This window comes from Pyrus communis, chromosome 10 (genome assembly GCF_041283825.1).
Source record: "Pyrus communis isolate YQ-2024b chromosome 10, ASM4128382v1, whole genome shotgun sequence".
In the NCBI taxonomy this organism is placed as follows: domain Eukaryota; kingdom Viridiplantae; phylum Streptophyta; class Magnoliopsida; order Rosales; family Rosaceae; genus Pyrus; species Pyrus communis.
In genome coordinates this window covers 23111804-23126535 of record NC_142574.1, presented here as the reverse complement: position 1 = coordinate 23126535, position 14732 = coordinate 23111804, and the positions used below count along the sequence as shown (strand labels likewise).

The window sequence follows — 14732 nt, the reverse complement described above, 5'->3', positions numbered from 1 at the left end:
AATAAAACAATCCAAGAGATTAGCAAAGTTGCTAATCCCCGGCAACGGCGCCAAAATTTGATGCGTGATTTATACGCACACAAACTAAACCCTCTTTTTGTCAAATTGTAGTATAGGTGCAAGTAGGGATCGTTCTGGACCGGGGATTAGGAGGGATTGTTAATCTCTTGGAAACTGACTTAAAAACGTAAAAACAATATAAAACACTAAACTAGACTCAAAGAATTCAAAAATACTTTAAAACATAAACTAAACAGATTCTAACAAGTTCAAAAGACTCAAAACTCTTAAAAACACAAACTAAATTGATTTCTAACTAATTTGACATTAAAGTAAAGGGGGATTTAGGTTTTGACAAAATTAAACTAAATGAACAGATTGCAATTAAAACAGAATGTAAATATGAATGTGAATAAAATATGGATGATGGAATAGCCAAGGGGTTCTTCTCCACACATGTTACACTTGCATACAAGATTGATTCTCAGTTGGTCTTTCGATAAATTATGAAACTCAACGCCCCGGGTTAATTAGGTCCGCTTAAATTAACCGTCAAGTTTTCCTTAAGTTAATGAATTGGATGGGTTAGCGCAACGCAATTCACCACATTCTCCAAAAGTCCTTTACGTGAACAGCACAATAAAGATACAATCAAAGATCATTAAGCATTATGAAAACTATAAGTGTTGACGAGGCATTCGTTACTATGATGAGCATGAAACTCGTGCCAAGAATTCATTTAACGCGATTGTTTATAAGCAACCTCCACTACTTGTGAATATAAGTTCATAACGATTAGGTGAAATTCACTTATATTCTAGCGTCATATTTAATCATGAAAATTAAGCGCGCATTCTTAATAAACATTCATAAATAAGTTATCAATCAAACGGTTAAACAAATTGAATCCACAACTTATGAAATTCCAACGAAAGTTAATCAATTCATATTGCAAATATAAACATAGTTTCGAATCACCCCCTAGCTAAAGGGGGTTTAGTTCCTCATAACTTTGAAATCAAAGAAACACCTAAACATTCCAACAACTCAAACTTGAATTGTATGAATGTTTAGGCACTCTTCTCTTCCATTCCTCATACGTACAAAACAAAGAGAATTGAATTTAAACTTTGAAATCAAAGAAACACCTAAACATTCCAACAACTCAAACTTGAATTGTATGAACGTTTAGGCCCTCTTATCTTCCTCGTTGTTGTAGCACAAGGTCTAAGGTGAGGTTTGGGGAATTATGGAAATGGATGAGGAATGGTGGAAGGGGGACTCACGGTTTGGATTCTAAGGGGAAGATGGGAAGCTCACGGCTAGGGAATAATGGAAGTGTTTGAGGGGTGTTGTGTTGTGAATGAGATGATTTTGAATGAATGAATGCAAGGGTATTTATAGGAGTAGTGGAGGGAACATATGGCTATGTCATTTGTAGGTGAAGTAGGTGGATGTTGTAGGTGAAGTAGGTGGATGTTGTAGGTGAATGATAAGTGGTGGATGTTTAAGTATTTAAAATAGGGAACAAAGCCCTTCCTTGCATGGCAAGGAAGGGAGACACAAGGAAACACACGACAATGTCCTAAGGTTGCTAGGAATGTTGTTTTTGTGTTCTAAAATGCGTAGGAGTTTTCAATGATGCTCAAACATGAGGTCTTTTTAGGATTTAACTTTCCTACTTCAAGTCTTCAATTTCGTCCATCCTTTTGGCTCCAAGCATATGATATCCATTCCAATCTCTAATTTGCTCCAAAAGGCTCCAAAAGGCATCCTTTTGCATACTTTGCCCTTAGAACCTGAAAACACACAAAAGAAGCATAAAGAACCAAAATAACTAAAGAAACATAACGTAAATGTACGAGAACAAGCCATTTAAGTCGCATAAATATGCTCCTATCAGTGGACTCCCTGAGGGGAGAGCAGGCGCTGGCTACGGCTGAGTACCGGTCCGCAGAAACAAAACCGTGCGGTAGCTCTGTCTTCGGGCAGGGAATGCCAAAGCGGACAATATCACTGGAGCTTGAGGGTTGGGATGTGACAATTTGGTATCAGAGCCAGACTCACGGTCGTGGTGTGCCGACGAGGACGTCGGGCTCCCTAAGGGGGGTGGATTGTAGTATCCCACATCGCCCGTGAGGGCGTGGTCTTTGGGCCTTATATATCCATTGCCAACCTTAAGTTTCAATGAGGCCTTTTGTGGACTCCCTGAGGGGAGAGCAGGCGCTGGCTACGGCTGAGTACCGGTCCGCAGAAACAAAACCGTGCGGTAGCTCTGTCTTCGGGCAGGGAATGCCAAAGCGGACAATATCACTGGAGCTTGAGGGTTGGGATGTGACACAACAGTTAAAGCATGCAGAGTATTCAGTACTCCGAAGCACCTAAAAATTTTATGTTAATAAAGCTAATAATACATCAAAAATTGATATTTTACTAGAAGTTATACATGCGTGCTCAATGCCTATAGAAATAAACAAAGGGAAAGTTCAAAAGGGATTCATTCAACGGAATCGATAGGCGTTTCAATATATAGGAGGAAGCCAGTGACAAGAGTCCGTTTTTGCTCATCCCCTATTACTTATATATGAACGTGCAACATATATAAATATTCAAGTTTAGGAATTATATCTAGCACAATAACTCGAGTCGAACAATTGTTTTGTTCTTACGTACAACCGTCTCGAGTGAGCAACCAGGGAAACACATGAGTTAGGGCTTTTGTGTACAGGTTTGGGACGTAGGGCGGTGAGTTGGCTACCTAGAATTGCTTCTAAAGAGTTTACTCTTTAGTCTCTGCCTCCATCTTGGTGAACCGAGTATTTGGCAGAGATTTGTGAGTGAGGAGGAATTTCCACGGAGAAATTTAGGCTATGGCTGCTGTGAGGATGCTCATAACCCACTCCCTAAGACCTCTATTTATAATGGTCTAGTTAGGGTTAAGGTGGAGCTTGGGGGCTAAGCCAAGCCCCATAAATTTGCAAACCCCTTGTTATGATTATACAGTCTAGTTAGCCAAAACCCACATGTTTTTTTACTACCCTATTGAAGAAATCATGTAATCTAAATGACGCCACTACCCTTTCTGAAATTGGGAATTAAACTTCAAGAAAAAGTCCTGTCAGATACACTCAAAATTGACCCCTCCTTGAAGGCCATCATGCACCTTGATCTTCTATTCATGCAGTCATAATACTTTGCACCCAATAAACAATCTTTATCAGATGGCCATCTTGGTGTGATTTGTCAACTTCTACATATACCCAATTAGGCACCTGTCCAAAACCAGTATATATAAATTCAAGAGTGAGGATTCAATAGTTTCACTTTACTAGGCCATGGAAAGAGGCCAAAGAAAAGGCAAAGCTAAAGAAGAGGGACAGAGAGATGTGAGGTATAGAGGTGTGAGAACAAGGCCGTGGGGGAAATTCGCTGCCGAAACACGCGATTCAACAAGGCAGGGAGGTCGGTTGTGGCTTGGCACCTTCAACACTGCTGAAGAAGCTGCAAGGGCTTATGATAGAGCTGCTTTTTCCATGAGGGGTGCTCTTGCAATTCTCAATTTTCCAAGTGAATATGGTTTGAAAGATGCAGGTCACTCTGCTGCTACTACTTCCTCATCATCTTCTTCGTCTTCATCTTCTTTTCCATCATCTTCGAGAATCCATAATGCGAGTAGGACCGAATTCGGAAGAGAAATCTTCGAGTTTGAGTGTTTAGATGATAGTGTTTTAGAGGACCTTCTTGATTTTGAGAATAATAGCAAAAGTAAGTGAAGAAAAACAAATTAAGTAGCATTCTTTCTTATTCTGGTTCTGTAATTTTAAGCTTCCAAATTGTTCCACACTCTTAACTTTTCAGTGCCATTTGGACTTAGTATTATGAATGTTTCTTGTTATTACGATGTGCTTTCAGTTGTTCCATAAACAATGCCAAATGCAGCCCCTGTGTTTCTTTGTTCCGCCAACGGTTTGGGATTTGAGTCGTTTAGATGAATGATATAATAAAACACTGGCGTCGACTGCTCCCATGTGAGTACTATGAAGATGGCATGCGTTGTCAATCTACTAAACCAACTGTTATAATGCTTTTTTTTTTGTCTTAATCCAACATTTTTTTTTTTTTTTTTTCACAACGTTGTTTTACACTAATAGGTAGAGTTTATTCGGCAAAGCTGCACAATGGAACACAGGTCCGGTTGGGTATTGCTTCCTTTTATCCAAAGATACTTCACTTTAAAGTAAGCTGTAAAAAAATATTTGATAAAAATCAAATATTTTTGTAGACATCGAAATTTCAGTAAAACAAATGTTCACCAATGCATTAAAGTTTTGACGTGTCAAGGCATACATGGCATACGCCACGTGTTGTACAAATTGTACACATGGCGTGTGACTCAACAAAATAGGAAGAAATACCCTTGAAGGATTAAACAAGTTTTTCTTCTCATTTTGGGCAATGACAAGGCAAGTACATTTCAATCCATTGAGGATCAAAACAAGTTTTTCTTCTCATGTTGGGCAATGACAAGGCAAGCACACTTCAATCCATTACGGATCAAAGCAAGTTTTTCTCATTTGGGCAATGACAAAGCATACACATTTCAAGTTTAAAATGGTGTTAAGTGGGAAATTAGGCCATAAGTTAGACCACTTCAAGTTTAAAATGGTATTAAGTGGGAAATTAGGCCATAAGTTAGACCACTTCAATTTCAATATTGCATTAAGTGGGAAAATTAGGCAATGGTGCTTGGAAAGGAAAAAAATATTTTGTGGTGGTGATTCATTCTCAAAGCCTATAAATAGGCTTCTCCATCAAGGTATCAAGCATCAAGGAATTCACAAATACATTTCTTTACTCCAAAATTAGAAGAGAATTCCCCAAATCCTTGAAGCTTTGAAACTCCAAAGCTTCCAACCATCCAAATTCCCAAGAATTCCGAAGAATCAAGAAAGCTCTCTTCGTTCTTCGTTAAATCCTCTTTCAAGATCAAGCCCCGACGGCCCTTGAAGAAAGTGTTCATCCGTTCATCCTAAGCATAAGCCCCCAACGGCCCTTTGGATCAACAACCTCAACAAATCCACACCTCCAATCGTTCTTCAAGATTAAGCCCAAAAGCCCTTGAAGATCCGCTCATCCATCAACCTTCAAGATCAAGCCCAAAAGCCCTTGAAGAAATCCACACAACCATTATTCAAGATCAAGCCCCGACGGCCCTTGAAGAAAGTGTTCATCCGTTCATCCTAAGCATAAGCCCCCAACGGCCCTTTGGATCAACAACCTCAACAAATCCACACATCCAATCGTTCTTCAAGATTAAGCCCAAAAGCCCTTGAAGATCCGCTCATCCATCAACCTTCAAGATCAAGCCCAAAAGCCCTTGAAGAAATCCACACAACCATTATTCAAGATCAAGCCCCGACGGCCCTTGAAGAAAGTGTTCATCCGTTCATCCTAAGCATAAGCCCCCAACGGCCCTTTGGATCAACAACCTCAACAAATCCACACATCCAATCGTTCTTCAAGATTAAGCCCCAAAGCCCTTGAAGATCCGCTCATCCATCAACTTTCAAGATCAAGCCCAAAAGCCCTTGAAGAAATCCACACAACCATTATTCAAGATCAAGCCCTGACGGCCCTTGAAGAAAGTGTTCATCCGTTCATCCTAAGCATAAGCCCCTAACGGCCCTTTGGATCAACAACCTCAACAAATCCACACATCCAATCGTTCTTCAAGATTAAGCCCAAAAGCCCTTGAAGATCCGCTCATCCATCAACCTTCAAGATCAAGCCCAAAAGCCATTGAAGAAATCCACACAACCATTATTCAAGATCAAGCCCCGACGGCCCTTGAAGAAAGTGTTCATCCGTTCATCCTAAGTATAAGCCCCCAACGGCCCTTTGGATCAACAACCTCAACAAATCCACACATCCAATCGTTCTTCAAGATTAAGCCCCAAAGCCCTTGAAGATCCGCTCATCCATCAACCTTCAAGATCAAGCCCAAAAGCCCTTGAAGAAATCCACACAACCATTATTCAAGATCAAGCCCCGACAGCCCTTGAAGAAAGTGTTCATCGTTCATCCTAAGATCAAGCCCCAACGGCCCCTTGGATCAACAGCACAAACAAATCCACACATCCAATCGTTCTTCAAGATTAAGCCCAAAAGCCCTTGAATATCTGCTCATCCATCAACCTTCAAGATCAAGCCCAAAAGCCCCTTGAAGAAATCCATACACTCATTCTTCAAGATCAAGCCCAACGCCCCTTGAAGATCCGTTCATCAACTGTTCATCCTTAGATCAAGCCCCGACGGCCCTTTGGATCAACAACTCATCCACAAACCTACACCCTACGAAGATAGAATCAGAGGACCAAATTTGAGAGAGATCGTAACCCCAAAATCATAAACACAAAAATATTATTTTGTACACGTTATTCTGGTTTCTTGTTTCAAGGAATCTTTCGTGTTCACAAATTTGGCACGCTCGGTGGGACATCTCTACCTCTCATCTCTATCCTCAAATCATCGAAAAACGCAAATGGCATCAAGAAAGGATCAAGTTGTTCCTGCAATCAAAGAAAAGAATAAGAACATCATCGCCGCAAGTGATGATATTTCGGGCACCATAACCCGAATTAAGGCAAGAGCTCTTTTTGCCGCGGCTTCCGCCCCTGCATTAACTCTGTCAAAGGAACAAGAGCACCTGAGGCACGAGCCTGTGATCACCCTAGCCTCGCTAAGGGCATCAAGAGGGGAAAGCCTGAGGAAATACTCAGAGTCCCTACTCTCCGACGCTGATTCGAGCGGCAGTACAACCATGCAAGTCATGACCACTGGAGTAACTTCAATCGAGGAGCAGCTAGCTCAGATGAATGAAGCAATCGCAAAGCTCACACGGACTGCAGAGGAGAGAAACTTGCAAACCGCCGAACTCATCAACCGTCTGGAGGCACAACATGGCCTCAAAATGAAACCAAGCTCTCTTCCAACTAAGAAGACCGAAGAAGGCTTTAACCCAAATGCATACGAACTCATGTCAAAGGCTAGGCATGACTTTGCTTCCTCTTCAAATCTTGGAAAGAAGGTTTCAAACACCGTCAATGACAAAGATTGTGACCTCACCGAGACTCAAAAGAAGTTGAAGGAGCATGATTACGGAGTTGACAACAACAAAGCTGGACTTGGCTTCACACCAAATACACCCGTGAAGATTTCAAGCAAAGTGAAGAAAGCTAGCGCTCAACACATCAGCGTGAGCATTGAACAAGACCAAAAAGAGCCTAAACCCGCCCCTCGGACGTCGGTCTTCGATAGGATGAGCCATTCAAGCTCCAGAATTTCAGTGCTTAATCGCATTGGTAGTCAAGGCCGAACCTCTATCTTCAAGAGGCTTAACGCGCCAACATCCCAAAGCTCTGTTTTTGAAAGGTTGTTAAAGCCTAAGAAACAAAGCAACACAGCTATCTCTCCTCTGCGACGATCAGCTTCGGAAAGATTTGAAGATAATGAGAAGCCTTTTGGAAAGAGGAAGACAACACCAAAGGAAGAAAAGTTCGATGGGTTAGCAGAAAAAGGCGACGTTCGAAGCTTGATTCCTTCAAGGATGAAGCGCCAAGCAATCCTAGAGGTCGACACAAAAGGACCACTGAAAGTAAGGAGGCGCATCATCGTCCACACTGGCAAATCTTCATGCCAACAAACCCAAGAGGACGACACTGAAGATGAAATCCCTAAGAAAGATGTCACTTCTGGCTCTTTCGACTCAAAGTCTTCACCTCGACTGTTGGGGGTATGCTCCAAGTCAAGTGAAATTGAAGGATGGACTCATGTCACTCCGAAGAAACTGCACGAGAAACATATGTCTTCTCCACAAGTACACCAATCAGAAAGGAGGGAAAACAGCTTTCGCCAACCTCCAAAGCAATGTGAAAATGTTGAAGATAAGAAAATTTCAACACAAAGATCGTTCATGCGCGATCTCTTCTTCATCGAAGACTTATTCAATTTCTCGATCAAGTCTCCTTCCTATGAAGATTGTGAGGAACGCCTCTCCCAGATCGCTTGACAAATCCACAACAACAACCAAAAACTCCTCGTTCGCACGAGCCTAAAAGGCGACAACCAACGCTTCTGGTCTGCATGAGCATAAAAGGCGACAACCAACGCTCCTGGTCCGCATGAGCATAAAAGGCGACAACCAACGCTCCTGGTTTGCACGAGCATAAAAGGCGACATCAATTGCTCCTTGCCTGCACGAGTTGAAACTGCAAGCGGCACCAAACGCTCATTGCCTGCACGAGTTGAAACTGCAAATGGCACCAAACGCTCATTGCCTGCACGAGCTGAAACTGCAGAAGGCACCAAAACGCTCCTTGCCTGCACGAGCTGAAACTACAAACGGCACCAAACGCACCTTGTCTGCCCGAGCCAAGAAACCTGCGCGAGCTGAAAAGTCTACAAGGACGGCTAGCCTTCGTCAGACGCTTCATCTCCAACCTCACAGGGTGTTGTCAACCGTTTAGTCGCCTTATGAAGAAAGATGTTCCATTCGTATGGGACAAAGCATGCCATAATGCTTTTGAAAGCATAAAGAAATATTTGTCAAGTCCACCTATCCTGGGGGCACCTGTGCCCGGGAAACCACTCATATTGTATATTGCTGCTCAGGAAAGTTCAATCGGAGCACTCTTGGCGCAAGAGAATGAATCCCCAAAAAGAAGGAGCACTTTACTACCTCAGTCGAACTCTCACCGGCGCTGAGTTGAACTATTCCCCAATAGAAAAGATGTGCCTCGCTTTGGTGTTTGCCATTCAGAAACTCAAACATTACATGCATGCTTACACCATCCACTTGGTTGCTAAAGCCGACCCTGTCAAATACATTATGACTAAGCCAGTCTTGACAGGGCGACTCGCTAAATGGGCTTTGCTTCTTAATCAATATGAGATCATCTACGTCCCAGCTAAAGCCGTCAAGGGACAACCGCTAGCAGACTTCCTTGCCGATCATCCAATCCCGGCTGATTGGAAAATCTCAGACGACTTGCCTGACGAGGAGGTGTTCTACATCGACATCTTCCCAACATGGACGATGTTCTTCGACGGATCCGCACGAGCAGACGGAGCGGGGGCAGGAATAGTATTCATGTCGCCACAAAGGCAAATACTACCTTACTCCTTCCAACTGAATGAGTTATGCTCCAACAATGTTGCTGAGTACCAAGCATTGATCATCGGGCTCCAAATGGCGATCAACATGGAAATCACAGCTCTTAAGGTATATGGCGATTCCAAGCTCATAATCAATCAACTCTTAACTGAATATGAGGTGAGGAAATATGATCTCGTCCCATACTTCCGGCTAGCGACCCAACTGCTACAAAAGTTCGAAGCTGTGACACTAGAACATATGCCGAGAAAGGAAAATCAAATGGCAGACGCTCTCGCCAATCTAGCCTCGAGTATGACACTAGGAAAAGATGAAGTTGCAGACGTGCCAGTTTGCCAAAGGTGGGTGATTCCGCTCGTTAATGAAATGTCACTAGATGATACAAATGTCATCTCAGTACTTCCAGTCGATGCTAAAGAGTGGAGACAGCCGCTGATCGACTACTTAGAGCACAGAAAGCTTCCAGATGATCTCAGGCACCGTTCCGAAATACGTCGACGAGCACCTCGCTTCCTTTACTACAAAGGAACACTCTATCGACGCTCTTTTGAAGGAGTGCTCCTGAGATGCCTAGGTGAGGAAGAAGTTAATCTAGCCATGGAAGAAGCACATTCAAGTGTGTGTGGGGCACATCAGTCTGGACCAAAGCTACATTTTCGGCTTAAAAGAATGGGTTACTACTGGCCGAGCATGGTGAATGACTGCCTGGAACACTCCAAAAGGTGTCAAGCCTACCAATTCCACGCCAACTTCATACATCAACTGCCTGAACCATTACACCCTACAGTTGCTTCATGGTCGTTCGACGCATGGGGATTGGACGTTGTAGGACCAATTACGCCAAAGTCATCTGCAGGGGAAGCTTACATCCTAGCTGCAACAGATTACTTCTCCAAGTGGGCTGAAGCCATCCCTTTAAGGGAAGTAAAAAAGGAAACTGTTGTTCGTTTCATCAAGGAGCATATCATCCACCGATATGGGGTGCCTCGCTACATTATCACTGACAACGGAAAGCAGTTCTCCAACCGACTCGTGGACGAGCTTTGCGACAAATACAAGTTCAAGCAGCACAAGTCTTCCATGTATCATGCTCCGGCCAACGGCCTCGCGGAAGCATTCAACAAGACGCTGTGCAACCTCCTGAAAAAGGTAATCGGCCGAACAAAGAGAGATTGGCATGAAAGAATAAGTGAAGCACTTTGGGCATATAAGACTACACATAGAACTCCTACCCAAGCTACACCTTATTCTCTCGTATATGGCGTAGAAGCTGTTCTACCGCTCGAAAGTCAAATTCCCTCACTAAGGATGGCTATACAAGAAGGCTTGACTGATGAAGAAAATGCAAAGTTACGCCTTCAGGAGTTGGAAGCGCTGGATGAGAGAAGGCTCGAAGCTCAACAACACTTGGAATGCTACCAAACACGGTTATCCAAGGCATTCAACAAGAAAGTCCGCCCAAGGTCTTTCCAAGCCGGAGATCTCGTGCTGGCATTGCGTAGGCCTATCATTACAACTCATAAGACAAAAAGCAAGTTCACATCAAAGTGGGATGGACCTTACGTAATACAAGAGATCTACACCAATGGCGCCTACTTAATCATGGCAGAAGACGGGTTGAAGATCGGCCCCATCAACGGCAGATTTTTGAAGCGCTACTACCCTTAAAGCAAACGCACCAAGCTCCTAGCCCGCAAGAGCATAAACTGTGTACGGCAAAATCATCAAAAAAAAAAAAAAAAAAAAAAAAAAAAACCATCACTCATTTGAACTACGTCATGACTTGATCCCTCCTCAACCAAGGGTACGTAGGCAACTTGAAACTTCAAAACTTCAAATACAGTCACATCATCAAAATAAAAAAAAAAAAAAAAAAAAAAAAAAAAAAAAAAGGGGAAATAACACATCTTGGTGATGTATATGTTTTATCTGTATTTAGCACAATACACTAAATAAAATAAAGCATGTTCATTGATCTCCGAGAAATTACAAGTACGTACACAAAAAAAAAAAAAAAAAAAAAAAAAAAAAAGATGAAGATTTCACAAAGGATGTTCACGTGAAGCCCCACTACTTGGGAAAACTACAGAAGCGGGAGGCATCAAAGAAGAGGCCTCAATACTTGGTGGAACGCTAGATGAGCCAGGAAAAAGGTACCTCTGGAAGAAAGCAGCAAGCCTTTGACGGTCACTTTGAATTCAACCACTGGATTCTTGCAGCTCATCAAGCTTCCTCTTCATGCCCGTCGAATAGTTATTTACAAGCACATGCAAACTTCTATTCTCGTGCTTAAGCTGTTTGATCTCTTGCTTAAGAGTTTCCACCTCCGCCATCAATGATTCCACTTGGCGGGATCGAGCAAGTAGGCGTTGGCCCATGTTGGACACAGAGCCTGCGCACTGAACACTGAGAGTTAGGGACTCTTGAACGGCCAACTCATCGGACCGTTCTGAAAGCAGCCTACTATCTTTTGGAGTGAGGAAGTTCCTAGCTACTATTGTAGCTGTTGTTGCGTCTTTCATCACAGAATCTTCACCTGTCAAAGGGCCATTAGAAGATAAGAAAGAAGGGCACCATACATTTACCTGACGCGGCGCACTCAGATCACTGCTGAGACTCAAATCTAAGCAAATGTTAGACGGGTTAGCCATTGTCAAAAGGTTAAAAGAGAAAGGTGGATGGAGTAAAATCAGAAAGGGCCGAAGACGATTTTCACAAATGGGCGATCTTCAAAGTGTGCATGTTGGAGGTGATCGATACCTCTATGAAAAGCAAAGGCGACACGACCACCGATTCAAAAAAACCGGATTTTCCTGCGTGAAGTTCGGCGACGCTTTCGCGGCTTTTCAGATAACGCGTTCAACTTTGTCAAAAGATCTCTGACAAAGTTGAAAACACGTGAAGGTTATCATCCCAACTACGCGTCTTTGCCAACAAGCGTGGTGACAGAGCCGCACCCGTGACTACTTTTTCGAAGAGGCGCTCGCTCAGAAATCGAAGAGACGTTTGTCGACAAGGGTAAAAGAACAGTACCACCACTTGCTATTGGGAAATCCCTATATATGTCGACCTTCATCTTTTATGACAAGGCAGACCTGAAAGAAAAAAATGCCCAACTCTTCCTCACGTCTGAGGGCGCACTCCCAGCGAAGCCTCTCGAAATACTCAATTTTTTTCTTCTTCCCCAAAGAAGATACTAGATGCCTGGAATACAGATGAGGCAAGAGGAAACGGTAAATCGAAGCATGTGGAGACAAGCACAACAAATATATGTGCTGATTCATTCGCTGCTTCTTCAAAAGCAAAAATATCTCATATCATCAAGGGCGAAAACAAAGGTATCTCATATCATGCTTTTTCCCTGTCTTTTCCTTTGCCCTTGTTCTCACCTGCCAAGACAAGGACAGAGAAAGCAATATGTCGGAACCTCCACTCAAACTTGCGCTGCCACCAAGAAGTGAGGGTCTATTCAAATGCAAGGTTTGCATTCAACTCCTGCATCAGAGGACAAATACTACAAGAGAAGATGCTAAACCTGCATAAGGAAATACCACTTCTGCAAAGGGGAGCAAGTAAGGCAAGTGAAAATGATACATTAAAGCATGTGGAGACAAGCAACAACTGCATATCTAACCCTCTTCAATACGAATTGGAGAGATTGAACAAAGAAACAGAAAAAATGAGTAAAGCTCAGACCTTCGGGGGAGACCAAAAAAATCCTGCTGCCCAGTTCAAGAGTAGCATAAAGGAAAATCAACGATTGGAGAAAACCAGAAAATCTTCCAGTCGAACTCAAGATCAAGCCTCGATGGCCCTTGAAGAAATTTCCAGCCCAGTTCAAGACTAAGCCTGTGGAAAATCAACGATTAGAGGAAACCAGAAAATCTTCCAGTCGAACTCAAGATCAAGCCTCAATGGCCCTTGAAGAAATTTCCAGCCCAATTCAAGATCAAGCCTCGACGGCCCTTGGGTTGACATCTACATTAAGGGACTTCAAAACGCATCTTCTACACGTGACAAGCACATGTCTACGACGCGCCTTGAAGTGGGGGCATTTGTAGACATTGAAATTTCAGTAAAACGAATGTTCACCAATGCATTAAAGTTTTGACGTGTCAAGGCATACATGGCATACGCCACGTGTTGTACAAATTGTACACATGGCGTGTGACTCAACAAAATAGGAAGAAATACCCTTGAAGAATTAAACAAGTTTTTCTTCTCATTTTGGGCAATGACAAGGCAAGTACATTTCAATCCATTGAGGATCAAAACAAGTTTTTCTTCTCATGTTGGGCAATGACAAGGCAAGCACACTTCAATCCATTACGGATCAAAGCAAGTTTTTCTCATTTGGGCAATGACAAAGCATACACATTTCAAGTTTAAAATGGTGTTAAGTGGGAAATTAGGCCATAAGTTAGACCACTTCAAGTTTAAAATGGTATTAAGTGGGAAATTAGGCCATAAGTTAGACCACTTCAAGTTTAAAATGGTATTAAGTGGGAAATTAGGCCATAAGTTAGACCACTTCAATTTCAATATTGCATTAAGTGGGAAAATTAGGCAATGGTGCTTGGAAAGGAAAAAAATATTTTGTGGTGGTGATTCATTCTCAAAGCCTATAAATAGGCTTCTCCATCAAGGTATCAAGCATCAAGGAATTCACAAATACATTTCTTTACTCCAAAATTAGAAGAGAATTCCCCAAATCCTTGAAGCTTTGAAACTCCAAAGCTTCCAACCATCCAAATTCCCAAGAATTCCGAAGAATCAAGAAAGCTCTCTTCGTTCTTCGTTAAATCCTCTTTCAAGATCAAGCCCCGACGGCCCTTGAAGAAAGTGTTCATCCGTTCATCCTAAGCATAAGCCCCCAACGGCCCTTTGGATCAACAACCTCAACAAATCCACACCTCCAATCGTTCTTCAAGATTAAGCCCAAAAGCCCTTGAAGATCCGCTCATCCATCAACCTTCAAGATCAAGCCCAAAAGCCCTTGAAGAAATCCACACAACCATTATTCAAGATCAAGCCCCGACGGCCCTTGAAGAAAGTGTTCATCCGTTCATCCTAAGCATAAGCCCCCAACGGCCCTTTGGATCAACAACCTCAACAAATCCACACATCCAATCGTTCTTCAAGATTAAGCCCTAAAGCCTTTGAAGATCCGCTCATCCATCAACTTTCAAGATCAAGCCCAAAAGCCCTTGAAGAAATCCACACAACCATTATTCAAGATCAAGCCCCGACGGCCCTTGAAGAAAGTGTTCATCCGTTCATCCTAAGCATAAGCCCCCAACGGCCTTTTGGATCAACAACCTCAACAAATCCACACATCCAATCGTTCTTCAAGATTAAGCCCAAAAGCCCTTGAAGATCCGCTCATCCATCAACCTTCAAGATCAAGCCCAAAAGCCCTTGAAGAAATCCACACAACCATTATTCAAGATCAAGCCCCGACGGCCCTTGAAGAAAGTGTTCGTCCGTTCATCCTAAGCATAAGCCCCCAACGGCCCTTTGGATCAACAACCTCAACAAATCCACACATCCAATCGTTCTT

The 14732-nt window shown here is 42.8% G+C and overlaps 1 pseudogene; it reads left to right on the top strand.

Moving 5' to 3' along the window:
- Nucleotides 1-3335: 3335 nt before the first annotated feature.
- LOC137728389 (ethylene-responsive transcription factor ERF098 pseudogene) lies at nt 3336-3773 on the top strand (annotated as a pseudogene).
- The last annotated feature ends 10959 nt before the right edge of the window (nt 3774-14732 follow it).